The sequence below is a fragment of the Cucumis melo genome, chromosome 9 (assembly GCF_025177605.1).
Source record: "Cucumis melo cultivar AY chromosome 9, USDA_Cmelo_AY_1.0, whole genome shotgun sequence".
In the NCBI taxonomy this organism is placed as follows: Eukaryota; Viridiplantae; Streptophyta; class Magnoliopsida; order Cucurbitales; family Cucurbitaceae; genus Cucumis; species Cucumis melo.
Genome location: NC_066865.1, coordinates 6181885 through 6195941, shown reverse-complemented (window position 1 = coordinate 6195941; position 14057 = coordinate 6181885). Strand labels below are relative to the sequence as shown.

The 14057-nt window shown below is 33.8% G+C and overlaps 1 long non-coding RNA gene across 1 annotated transcript; it reads left to right on the top strand.

Moving 5' to 3' along the window:
* Window positions 1–4987: 4987 nt before the first annotated feature.
* On the top strand, window positions 4988–6780 carry LOC127151051 (uncharacterized). Its single transcript, XR_007823758.1, has 3 exons — window positions 4988–5468; window positions 5552–6007; window positions 6279–6780. It is a non-coding gene; the product is annotated as an uncharacterized LOC127151051 (long non-coding RNA).
* Window positions 6781–14057: the final 7277 nt, after the last annotated feature.

Here is a 14057-nt window from a genome sequence, read left to right as displayed (position 1 = left end):
AGTTGTATCCCACAAATCTTTTGCTGTGGCTGCATATAGTAAAGGTTTGCCGATCTGTGGTTCCATACTATTAATCAGCATGGACGAATAAGTGAGTCCTCCCCTTTCCAGAGTCTTTCCAAGGCGTCTCCTGGTGGAGGACGTACAGTCTCTCTAGTTAAGAAGTCGAACTAGTGACGACCTTCGAGGAACATCTTTATTAATTAGGACCAAGAAAAATAATTTTGCCCATTTAATTTTTCACTTGAAAAATTCCATGTAGACGAACCCAAAGAGCCAATTATATAGTTTGATGGTTAATTAGGAAACGAAGTTACCGGATTCTTGGAATACATCGGCAACTCGGTTGGTTTGGAATGCGTCGAATACTCACCCACTTCAATGTCCGATCTGTTCTGGAGTTGATCAATTCCGTTACCAGAAAACAACGATTGCTGTAAAGAGTCAACGTACAATGGATGCTTACTGTACAGATTTGATAGATTTACGGTTGAGGGTTGCTGTCCGGAGCTCATAGGCAACGCGTGAGGATGCGGATGGTCGGAAGGGTTTGACGGTTGAACATCCGACGGCGTGTAGAACAGAATGGGTTGGGCAGTGAGATAAAAGGTGACGGCGCATGGGCCCATGCATTGGACAAGGGCGGCGTGTGAGGTATCTTCTGGTCAGACAGCGGCGTGTACGGCTGTGGAACCACTGCCGTTGGGTAGATCAGCGGTTTCTGTAGGTTCTGGAGCAGTTTTTCCATGGCGGCAGCGATCCCGGCAGCGGCAGTGACGGGTTCAGTTTCGTTATTGCTTTGCTCTGATACCATATTGAAAGCAATTGACAACAACCCGAGACTTATGTGGAAACTCGAGGACCGGGAGAAAAACCACGATACTTTAGTTTTTATTATTTTTCTTATGAACGAATATAATAGGTACAAAGGAAGAGAATAAATAGAGTACAATAGGAGTAAGAAAGGAAAAGATATAAGAAATATTTAAGAAATAAAATCTTATATATTATTCTTTCCAGAAATACTCTAAGGGCAAAGCGCTACTAATTCTAACAAATTTTTCATGCTGTTATGGATGCTTCTCAAACCACTCTAGCTTCTTTGATCACTTTCTCTCACCTGCACTTTGTGCATTAGTTTGAATTGTTTTTATGCATGTTTAGTAAGTCTCTTAGGTCCTCATGGTTTATCTCATACGTATCTCGCACACATCTCGCACCTTCCAAACTTTCACTATTTATTTCAAAATCAAATTGGTACACATTCTAATCCATTTATAGCGATTCTTTTTTGCATGTTTAGTAAGTTTCTAAGGGCTCATGGTTTATCTTGCACGTATCTCGCACCTTCCAAATTTTGCATCTCGCAGTTCTTTTTCTTATTTCTTTGCATCTCGCAAACATCTCACAGGCACCTCGTAGGTTTTTAAGTTCAAATGCTTAATCTCAAATGAATTATATACTTGTGCCTATGTGATTTAGGGTGCTTTTAGCTACTGTTTTTTAATCTCGCAAATAAGTCATACACATTTTTTTAATGTGATATGTCAACTTCTAAGTTCAAATCAATTTTTGCAGGAACTAAAAAACTTAAGGTAGTTTAAGGATGTCACATGTTCAAATTTTAGTGTGTTACGGTGGTGCATAAGATGCGGGACGAAGAAAATATGAAGGAGGCATGTTAAAAGGTATTGTTGTCAGTAAAGAAATAACACAAAGATTTACAGGATGAATTATATGACCTTGTAGAAGTTGACCCTACAAAGTTCGACATAAAGATAAGATATATATATGAGATAAAAGGGGAAAATGACTGTGATTTGAAGTTTTATATTTTTAGTGAAAATCAATTGGAGGTCCCCCCCTATATGTATCATTTGAGCCTAAAAGCAATCAAAGCAAGAAAGTGTTAAATAAATATTACAATTCAGTATCTGGGAACAACTAAGTTCATAATTTAAACCCTCATCCTCCAATTGCAATGGATACATTATATGAGAATAAAGTTGATATTGGTGAAGTTCAGGTTGGCTTTTGTGATAACATGATAGGGACCACTTCGACTTTATGGGAATCATATGATTCAAAAGATGATATTTTTACATGGGTATCAATTGAGATGAACAATGAATCGTTTGACATCCCACAACAAAGAGATGCTTCTACAAAAGATTGCAAAAGAAAAGCTAAAGTTCACTACAGCTTCTCTAGTCGAAAGTTGAAGACAAAAGGAAGTGGTTGGTCCAAAGAAAGCTCTACAAGTGAGGAATTGGATGTAGGACATATTTTTTTGCAAAAGAGATGTGTCAATGAGACTAAGTCTGTTGGCAATGAAAAACAATTTTCAGTTTGTAGTAAAAAAGTCTACAAAAAAGGTTCTTTTTGTTAGATGCATCGACAATAAGTGTGGTCGGAGAGTGCGAGCAATGAAATTGAATGATTCAAATATATTCAAGATTAAAAAGTATGTCAAAGTTCATTGGTGCTCTCTTGAGTTTTTGAATCGTGACCATAGATAAGCAAAATCAATATCCATGTCAACCATTAGGTTCTACTATGTTTGGATTTGGTAAGTTGTCAAGTTAAAGTATGAGATTCGCTTCTGTCACTTGCAAGTGCCGAAGAGATGAGAAACATATTACTGTCGATTTGAGAGTTGGTGCCAAATTTGTTAGATAGTACCGGATTCTTTGCTAGGAGAGGTTGATCATCGACATACAAGGAACCTTGGCCAGTTGTCATTGTCGACTTCATTCCACTACAACGAAATAATAGTGATTGTGGCGTATTCACTGTTAAGTATTTTGAGTATATAGCTGCTGATTTTGATTTAGATACATTATGTCAAGAAAACATGTCATACTTCAGAAAACAACTGACATTTCAATTATGGACCAACACTCCTATGTATTGAATTTTGTTGCAAGATTTGTAGGAGTTGTATATCATGTATGTTGTGAAATAAGTATCGATTCTTCTCTATAATGCACAAGTATAGACGCTATATAAATTAGAAAAAACGTAGTTTATGAATGATTAATTGATGACATTCAAATATCATATTTGTTTGCAAAACTACTTGTAGGTAAACAATTGCTTAATATTTTTTATGTTTATTAAGAAGATCGTTTAGACTTTACTAAACGATCGCTATATGCACGATCTTTTATATTAGTGTGATACATATAAACGATCGCTTAATATTCTTCACCTAAACGTTTAGGAAATCGCTTAATATTTTTTTAGATATTAGTGGTGGTTTATATAAACGATCGCTTAATATTTTTTATGTTTATTAAGAAGATCATTTAGACATTACTAAACGATCGCTTAAAGATATATGCACGATCTTTTACATTAGTGTAATACATATAAACGATCGCTTAATATTCTTCACTTGTACGTTTAGGAGATCGCTTAATATTGTTTTAGATATTAATGTGCTTTAAATAAACGATTGCTTAATATTTTTTATGTTTACTAAGAAGATCGTTTAGACATTACTAAACGATCGCTTAAAGATATATGCGCGATAAGTATTTCTCTACACAAATGTTTTTATATTTTTATATAATTGTTTTGTGATATGTATCTAAACGAATACAAACATTAATTCAAAAGTACAAGAACAAAATATATATTTATTTATCAAAAGTATTTATTCGCCTAAAGTTTCAGTACATAATGTTGTCTAAACTTTCATGTTTTGCATAGTTAGACAATCATGGTCAACATTTGTTACAAGGCATTTAATAAATTTCGAACAGAAAATGTCACAATCCAGTGAACGTCCTTTCTGTAATGTGGTATTTGATTTGCGTACTGGCCAATGGCTATATTTGAATTGTTTTGAAAGGAGGTTCACTCCAATTGCAATTGCAAGTGAGGTGATGCATCGTGCATGCATTTCAAGAGCTTGATCAACAAGTTTCTTTTGAACATAATTTGGCATTGAGTCGAACACGTAGATCTTCCATTTTCTCATATCAGCTGTAATAGCAAACCAGTGTTCTTTTATGTTGATGCAGCCAATCACGTAGTTAACATCTTTCCACACTATTTATCTTGGAAATCACCAACAGCTATGTTGAAATACTATTCCAAATCTTCTTCTGTCCATAGATTTAAATGTGCTGTTGTCTGCCTATTTAGTTTTTTGATTGTCAGCTGTCAGCAAATGAGTATAAAAAAGACGTTGTCAAACTATGCAGTGTGGCTTATTGATTCTAGTCTTGAAGAACAAATAAAAAAGTTTAGTTAGAATATAATTATGCAGTTTAACTTCTATAAAAAAATTAAAGAATAATGTATTGTTAGACGACCGTGTATATAAAAGTAAACGATCGTGTAACTTTGATAAATGATCGTGAAATGTGATAGGAGATCACATATTTTAGTTAAAAGATTGTTTATTTAAACAACTGATAAACGAAATACTTTCTGAAAATAAATTTTACCTGAATCAATCTCTTAAGCATCAGCTTCATTTCAGACAGCTCCAATTACTGCTTGCTGATTGTGTCATCCATCTTAGAGACTATATAAGTCAGTGTGGATAAATCCTTACGAACTTCTTTTATTTCGTTTTTTAGTTTCTTGTAGGATTTTGAATGACTTTGTTGTTGGACTTCTTTGATCTGCAACGTTTCTTGTTAGTGATTGGATGCATTTCAGACTGGTCAGCCACTGTTTGACTTTATTTCTTTCGTGGTAACATTTGTGGAGATGAGTCTGATTGCTCCAATGATTTGTTGTTCATTGCATGATCAGGAGTATTGGTATCACTGTTGTTAATATCTGGAATGGATTCATCGTCCTCCATTTGCATGTTATCATCCCCTCGAATTCGACTCTCCATGAAAGCTTTCTCTTGGGTTGATAGTTTCAGTTTAGGTTTAACAACAGTCTGTAATGTTACAATCAAAGAATTGTTAATATAAACGATCGTATATATAAAAATGTAAACGATCGCTGACAAGTTTTACTTACATTTTTGTTGTCGAATATGTTCTTTTGCAGCATTTTGTAAGATGGAGTTTGTGTACAATTCAATCTCAATATCCTAAGGATTAAATCCCTTACTGTTTCTTGTGGCAAGGTGCTCACTTGCAGTTGAGAATACTTCATAAGCCTACACCTAAAACATTTAAACAAATATGTTAAACTTTGATGTTTAATTTGCATTTAATTAAAGTGTATAAACAAATAAAAATCACCTAAAAAGCAAGCACGTTTAATGTTGTAGTATGCCATTGCTTTGGAACTTTTTGTCTTCTTTAGCTTATATGTTTTTTTTCCCTTATAGACTTGTCTTTAAACGGTTGAGCAGACGAGTGTAAAAGAAAGTTGACAAATCGAAGCTTTTAAATACTTCTTTCATCACCTAAAACATTTAGATATTGAGATGGAATTGTACACAAACTCCATCTTACAAAATGCTGCAAAAGAACATATTCGACAACAAAAATGTAAGTAAAACTTGTCAGCGATCGTTTACATTTTTACTTATATGATCGTTTATATTAACAATTCTTTTATTATAACATTGCAGACTGTTGTTAAACCTAAATTTAAGCTATCAACCCAAGAGAAAGCTTTCATAGAGGGTCGAATTCGAGGGATGATAACATGCAAATGGAGGACGATCGATCCTTTCCAGATATTAACAACAGTGATACCAATACTCCTGATCATGCAATAAACAACAAATCATTGGAGCAATCAAACTCATCTCCACAACTGTCACAACGAAAGAAACAAAGTCAAACAGTGGCTGACTAGTCTGAAATGCATCCAATCACCAAAAGAAACGTTGCAGATCAAAGAAGTCCAATGACAAAGAACAACAAAGTCATTCAAAATCCTACAAGAAACTGAAGAACGAAACAAAAGAAGTTCGTAAGGATTTATCTACACTGACTTCTATAGTCTCTAGGATGGATGACACAATCAAAAAGCAACCATTGGAACTGTTGAAATGAAGCAGATGCTCAAGAGATTGATTCAGGTAAAATTTATTTTCAGAAAGTATTTCGTTTATCAGTTGTTTAAATAAACGATCGTTTTACTATATATCCGATCTCCTATCACATTTCACGATCGTTTATCAAAGTTACACGATCGTTTAACAATACATTATTCTTTAATTTTTTTTTGTATAGAAATTAAACTGCATAATTATATTCTGACTAAACTTTTTTACTTGTTCTTTAAGACTAGAATCAATAAGCCACACTGCATAGTTTGACGTCTTTTTTATACTCATTTGCTGACAGCAGACAATCAGAAACTTGAATGGACAGACACAACAACACACTTAAATCTATGGACAGAAGAAGATTTGGAATACTATTTCAACACAAATGTTGGTGATTTCCAAGATAAACTAGGGTGAGAGATGTCAACTACGTGATTGGCTGCATCAACATAAAAGAACATTGGTCGGCTATTGTAGCTGATATGAGAAAATGCAAAATATACGTGTTCGACTCAGTGCCAAATTATGTTCAGAAGAAACTTGTTTATCAAGATCTTGAAATGCCTGCACGATGCATCGCCTCACTCGCAATTGCAATTGGAGTGAACCTCCTTTCAAAATGATTCAAATATAGCCCTTGGCGAGTACGCATATCGAATACCACATTACAGAAAGGGCGTTCACTGGATTATGACATTTTCTGTTCTAAATTTATGGAATGCCTTGTAGCAAATGTTGACCATGATTGTCTAACTTTGCAAAACATGAAACTGTTTAGACAACAGTATGTACTGAAACTTTGGGCGAATAAATACTTTTGGTAAATAAATATATATTTGGTTCTTGTACTTTTGAATTAGTGTTTGTATTCGTTTAGATACATATCACAAAATAATTATATAAAAACATTCGTGTAGAGAAATACTCATCGCGCATATATCTTGAAGCGATCGTTTAGTAATGTCTAAACGATCTTCTTAGTAAACATAAAAAATATTAAGCGATCTTTTATATAAAACACACTAATATTTAAAAGAATATTAAGCGATTTCCTAAACTTACAAGTGAAGAATATTAAGCGATCGTTTATATAAGCCACACTCATATTTAAAAGAATATTAAGCAATTTCCTAAACGTTCAGGTGAAAAATATTAAGCGATCGTTTATATGTATCACATTAATGTAAAAAATCGTGCATATATCTTTAAGAGATCGTTTAGTAAAGTCTAAACGATCTTCTTAATAAACATAAAAAAATATTAAGCGATCGTTTATATAAACCACACTAATATCTAAAAGAATATTAAGCGGTTTCCTAAACGTTTAGGTGAAGAATATTAAGCGATCGTTTATATGTATCACACTAATGTAAAAGATCGTGCATATAGCGATCGTTTAGTAAAGTCTAAACGATCTTCTTAATAAACATAAAAAATATTAAGCAATCATTTACCTACAAGTAGTTTTGCAAACAAATATGATATTTGAATGTAATTAATTGATCATTCATAAACTACGCTTTCTCTAATTTATATAGCGTCTATACTTGTGCATTATAGAATCTATACTTGTGATTTATGTACATATTTCACAACATACATGATATACAACTACTACAAATCTTGCAACAAAATTCAATACATAGGAGTGTTGGTCCATAATTAAAATGTCAGTTGTTTTCTGAAGTACGACATGTTTTCTTGACATAATGTATCTAAATCAAAACCAGCAGCTATGTACTCAAAATACTTAATGGTGAACACGCCACAATCATTATTATTTCATTGTAATGGAATGGAGTCGACAATGACATCTGGTACTATCTAACAAATTTAACACCAACTCTCGAATCGGCAGTAATATGTTTCTCATCTCTTCGGCACTTGTAAGTGACGGAAGCGAATCCCATACTTTGACTTGACAACTTACCAAATCCAAATATAATAAAACCCAATGGTTGGCATGGATATTGATTTTCACTAGAAGAAATCTGACCTTTAATGTCGGTTTAAACTGACATTAAAGATCTTTCATGTCGATTGCCAACCGACATCTTTGCTTGTGTTATTAAAGGCCTTTAATGTCGATTGGACTTTAATGTCGGTTTAAAATCGACATTAAAGCCTTTTTTTATGTCTGTTTAAAACCGACATTAAAGGCCTTTAATATCGGTTTTAAACCGACATCTTTGATAGCGTTATTGAAGACCTTCAATGTCGGTTTAAAACTGACATTAAAGAGGCCTTTAATGTCGTTTTAAACCGACATTAAAGTCTTGTCTTCTAGGTCCATTTTTACAAATTTATTTTTATTAAATTTTTGCACTATTGTCTATTTTTTATGTCGCCAAATAGTTAAAAATCGATATTATTTTTCTCGAATTATGTCTAACAATGTTATTTTAGAAACTATAATATTTCTCTTTTACTTGTATTTATACAAAATCAAATCTTAATATTTTGTATGTTTATATATAAAACTTGGCTCCAAACACAAAGAAAGTGAAAAGTTTAACTATTACATTATCATACTTTGCACAAAAAAAAAAAAAAAAAAAAAAAGAATTTGAGAAAGGAATAACAAAAGTTGCAACCAGTAATAGCCCAGAATGCTCCACAAACGACTAACTTCAAGATCTTGTGTCACACAGATGAGGGCCTAACTAATTGTATTCACTTGTAGCCATTTCTTCTATTGTAATCATTCCTTTAGTAAAAAGTAGCTTCCTGTGAAAAACATCATGATAATTTTAGGACTTAGTTGATATATATATTTCATGAATAACCTCTCGTTTCGAATTAAGGAAGAAATATAACATTAGAATGTGAAACAAATGAGCATTATGAAAAGTTATTACAGGAAGAGAATAATACAAATAGTAAGTTTAACAAGAGTACCAAATGATAAGCAAACAACACATAATAAGAAAGAGACTACCCATTCAAGGATCCTTTCCTTTCGAACTTGACCATTACCAACACCAATATGACAAATCCAAAAACATCGAACTTTTATGAAGATTGTCCCAACTACGTCCGACACATAGTTCCATTTCCATTATGTTAAAGGTTTATAGAAAAGTTAAAGAAAATTTCCTTTTATGTTAAATCGTGACGACTAGGCCAACTTGAAGTAGTGAAACTAACAAGAAATATGGGAGATGGAAGCTGAAACTACATCTTACATTAAAGCCTAGTAAATTGGTCTGGAGGCAAACCACAAGCCATTTTAGAGATCCAATACGAAACACCCGCCTCCTTTTGTCAAATGAGAAATAGTTTCTCGACACAAATACTACATTGTTCTTTATATCTTTTTCCACGACATACTTGCATTAGACGAAGGCAAAAAAGCTAAAATCGTCATTGTACTATAGCTCAGCAAGAGATGTAAGTAAATAACGTAATATAGCTCAGCTAGAGATCATCAAATTTATTCTGAAAGAAACGAAACTGAGAAGGCATACCAAGGTCCTCCAGGAAGTCTTAGACCTTGGTGTTGGCTGTCGGGAAGAATAAGGAAATAAAACACTTGCTCAGGGAACGTATAGCCATCAGAAAATTTCAACACGAGTTGGCAAGTCTTGTACTAAATCCTGTATTACTATAAATAGTTCTAAAAAGTAGTAAAGAATATTCTAAAATATAAATAGCAACGCCAACATATTAGAAATAGATAAGCATTGAACAATGAATTTTGAGAAAGCCATTAGCCTCTTGAAAAGAAAAAGACAAACAAACAAAAAATATGTATGAATCACCACATCCCAAAGTACCTTTTCGAGGAAACATATTCCTTGTGATTCCTTTCTGTCTTTGTTTGGTAGGTTGAATTTTACAGCAAGCTTGCGAAATTCATCCTGAAGAAAGACATTACCTGTGGGTATCTTGAATTATGTTTAATTTTCCCAACAAATCTTTTATTTCATTTGAATATTCATTGGAAAAATTAACCTTTGTAAGTCTAGATGAATTTATAAGCTATAATAGTAACAAACCTGATGACAAATAGCTTTAGCATACTTCAAATCATCGTCCCATGGACATTCTGACCAAAATTTCTCGAAGTCTTCCTACGAAAACAAAACCCATTTAAGTGCATTCACACGAAAAGATTATTACCTTCGAGCTCAAATGGCCATTTGATTACTTTCCAGCATTTACTATATCAGCTACCATAATTTTTGAAATGTAATATCCTGTTGCAAATTCTGAAACCATACAAGTTCAACTGAGCAATTCAAAAGCTAGTAAAAGGCTGTCAAGTTCAATCAATAACAAAAACCTTGAACTTAAAACGATGTCCCAGGATGATATCTTAGTTCTAATGAAATTTGAAATGGCCGAAGAAAAAGTGTAGAACCCCATCTTAATGTAGTCCTACAGTTTTTATCGAGCAATTCAAATGACGGTCAAGTTCAATTCAACCAATAGCAGAAAACTTAAGATGCATATTTTGTGCTTGAAGACCTTTATCCACTACGTATGTAGTTGAATCTAAGGGATCAGATATTTATTACAAAGAATATTTATGCATATAAGTTTTGTGGTAATAAAACATCATGGAAATATACAATAGCAGCGTTATATATAATCAACATTAGTCAAAAACTCTGATTGCACAGTTGCATATTTCAATATGCTAAAAACCCGGTTTAAAAATTGAACATATCTTGTCAAAAGTCATCACATAATATTCAAGTTTAACATATCTTGACATTACAATCTATAGCACATTCATCTAAAATTGCAGTCCATAAGTCCATAACCCAGTATCTAAAAGCCATGTCTTGAAGATGCACTTCACAAACAAGTTTGTGAGTGCCCAGGTGATCCACTATGAAACAACCATGTCTTGAAGATGCACTTCACAAACAATGGTTAAATGAAGTTTGGTCTCGATATCAAATGTTGACTGGTTGAAATCGAGAATAACGATGAGAAATGAAATTAAAATGAAAAAAAAAAGTGGGGTTGGGAAGGGAGACCAAAATACTTACCAAGGAGAAAATAGAAGTCTCTGTGAGGGCATTGTCCATGTGCTCCCAACATCCGTTGATGGACAATTAGTAGAGTAACAGACGAAAATCGTAGCAAATGCAAACTCCACTTGTAGTTGGTGGGTTTAATTAATTCAAGAGTTCAAAAGAAGCGTAAGGTTTAGTAGCGATTACGAGAGTGGGAGTGTTTGTCTTAAGAAACTAATCAAACAAAGGTTAAGGCACTAAGAGAGGTTGACGCAAATCAGAGAGGTTGAGGCATGCAAATTAAAGAAAGAAGAGCGGCCCAAAGAGAAAAAAACTTACCCAACGGTGGTGGCGAGCACAACGGCGATCGAAGAAAAAAACTAGCCCGAAGGACTCTTCGACGACAAATGGGCATGAGCTTGGCACGAGGGATGATGGTGATTGTGGCGCGACAACTGTTCAAAGAAGAGAGAGAAGAAAGTGACGTGAGATTGAGAAGAGAAGAGAAGGAAAGAAATTGACAAAAGAGAGGAAGAATCACGTGGGATGAGAAAGGGTAAACTAAGATAGAGAAATAAAAAAACACTTAATGTTTTACAAAATAAAAATATAAAAAAATAATCATTTGATGTCGCTTTTCAAAAGGGAGATTTTAATGTCGTTTTTAAACCGACATTAAATATCCATCTTTTGAAAACCGACATTAAAGCTTCGTTTGCATTTTTTCCAATTGACATTAAATACCAGATTTCTTCTAGTGTTTGCTTGTCTATGGTCACGATTCAAAAACTCAAGAGAGCACGAATGAACTTTGACATACTTTTTAATCTTGAATATATTTGAATCCTTTAATCTCACCGCTCGCAATCTCCAACCACACTTGTTGTCGATGCATCTAACAAAAAGAACTTCTTTTGTAGACTTTTTTACTACAAACCGAAAAAAAAAAATTCATTGCCAACACATTTAATCTCGTTGACAAATCTCTCTTGCAAAAAATTATTTGTCCTACATCCAACTCCTCACTTGTAGAGCTTTCTTCGGACCAATCACTTCTTTTTTTCTTCGGACCAACCACTTCTTTTTGTCTTCAACTTTCGACTAGAGGAGCTACAATGAACTTTAGCTCTTCCTTTGCAATCTTTTGTAGGAGCATCTCTTTATTGTGGGAGCTGTAGTGAACTTGTGATTTAAGTACATATTTCGCAACATACATGATATACAACTACAAATCTTGCAACAAAATTCAATACGTAGGAGTGTTGGTCTATCATTGAAATGCCAATTGTTTTATGAAGTACGACACGTTTTCTTGACATAACGTATCTAAATCAAAACCAGCAGCTATGTACTCAAAATACTTAATGGTGAATACGCCACAATCACTATTATTTCGTTGTAGTGGAATGGAGTCGATAATGACAACTGGTCAAGGTTCTTTGTATGTCGATGATCCACCTCTCCTAGCAAAGAATCTAGTAGTATCTAACAAATTTTGCACCAACTCTCGAATCGACAGTAATATGTTTCTCATCTCTTCGGCACTTGTAAGTGACGGAAGCGAATTCCGTACTTTGACTTGACAACTTACCAAATCTAAACATAATAGAACCCAATGGTTGACATGGATATTGATTTTGCTTTTCTAGGCTCAAATGATACGTATAGAGGGACCTCCAATGGATTTTCACTAAGAATATAAAACTTCAAATCACGGTCATTGCTTAACTTAAATAGAGGAGCTTCATTTTCCCCTTTTATCTCATATATACATCTTATCTTTATGTCGAACTTTGTAGGGTCAACTTCTGCAAGGTCATATAATTCATCCTGTAAATCTTTGTGTGTTATTTCTTTACTGACAACGATACCTTTTAACATGCCTCCTTCATATTTTCTTCGTCCCTCATCCCATGCACCACTGTAACGCACTAAAATCCGAACATGTGACATCCTTAAACTACCTTAAGTTTTTTAGTTCCTGCAAAAATTGATTTGAACTTAGAAGTTGACATATCACATTAAAAAAATGTGTATGACTTATTTGCGAGATTAAAAAACAGTAGCTAAAAGCACCCTAAATCACATAGGCACAAGTATATAATTCATTTGAGATTAAGCATTTGAACTTAAAAACCTACGAGATGCCTGCGAGATGTTTGCGAGATGCAAAGAAATAAGAAAAATAACCGTGAGATGCAAAATTTGGAAGGTGCGAGATACGTGCAAGATACGTGCAAGATAAACCATGAGGGCCTTAGAGACTTACTAAACATGCAAAGAATCGCTCTAAATGGATTAGAAGGTGTACCAATTTGATTTTGAAATAAATAGTGAAAGTTTGGAAGGTACGAGATGTGTGCGAGATAAACCATGAGAGCCTAAGAGACTTACTAAACATGCAAAGAATCACTATAAATGGATTAGGGGGTGTACCAATTTGATTTTGAAATAAATAGTGAAAGTTTGGAAGGTGCGAGATGTGTGCAAGATATGTACGAGATAAACCATGAGGGCCTAAGAGACTTACTAAACATGTATAAAAACAATTCAAACTAATGCATAAAGTGCAGGTGAGAGAAAGTGATCAAAAAAGAAGTTAGAGTTGTTTGAGAAGCATCCATAACAGCATGAAAAATTGCTCACAATATAAGACAATACATAATAGGTAGAAAGCAATGTACATAAAGAAACCTTCTATTTCTTCTATTCCTATTGCTTACTCCTCTATTTGACCCATCTAAATCCTCTACTTCAATTCATTTCACTATCCATTGAACTTTCTAAGAACTTAAACCAAACTTTGACTAAAATAATTTACAGCAAATAAGTTCATTCCAAAATAGCCTAAATCAGACATTTACGGATGAAACTCGCAACAAATACCTAAACCAAACATTTATAGCAAATAAATTGAAAATGGGTTAGAGATGAAACTCATCGAAATAAGAGAAAACGCTAAAAGTTGATTGAATGGTTCGAAAAGGAGGAGCGACGAAATACACTAGAGGATCGACGAACGGCAAGCGACGAATGGCCGGAGTATCTTCGAACGACACTGGAGCATAGCAGAGTATTGGAGCAGAGCAGAAAATTTCAAAAGCCAAGAAAAC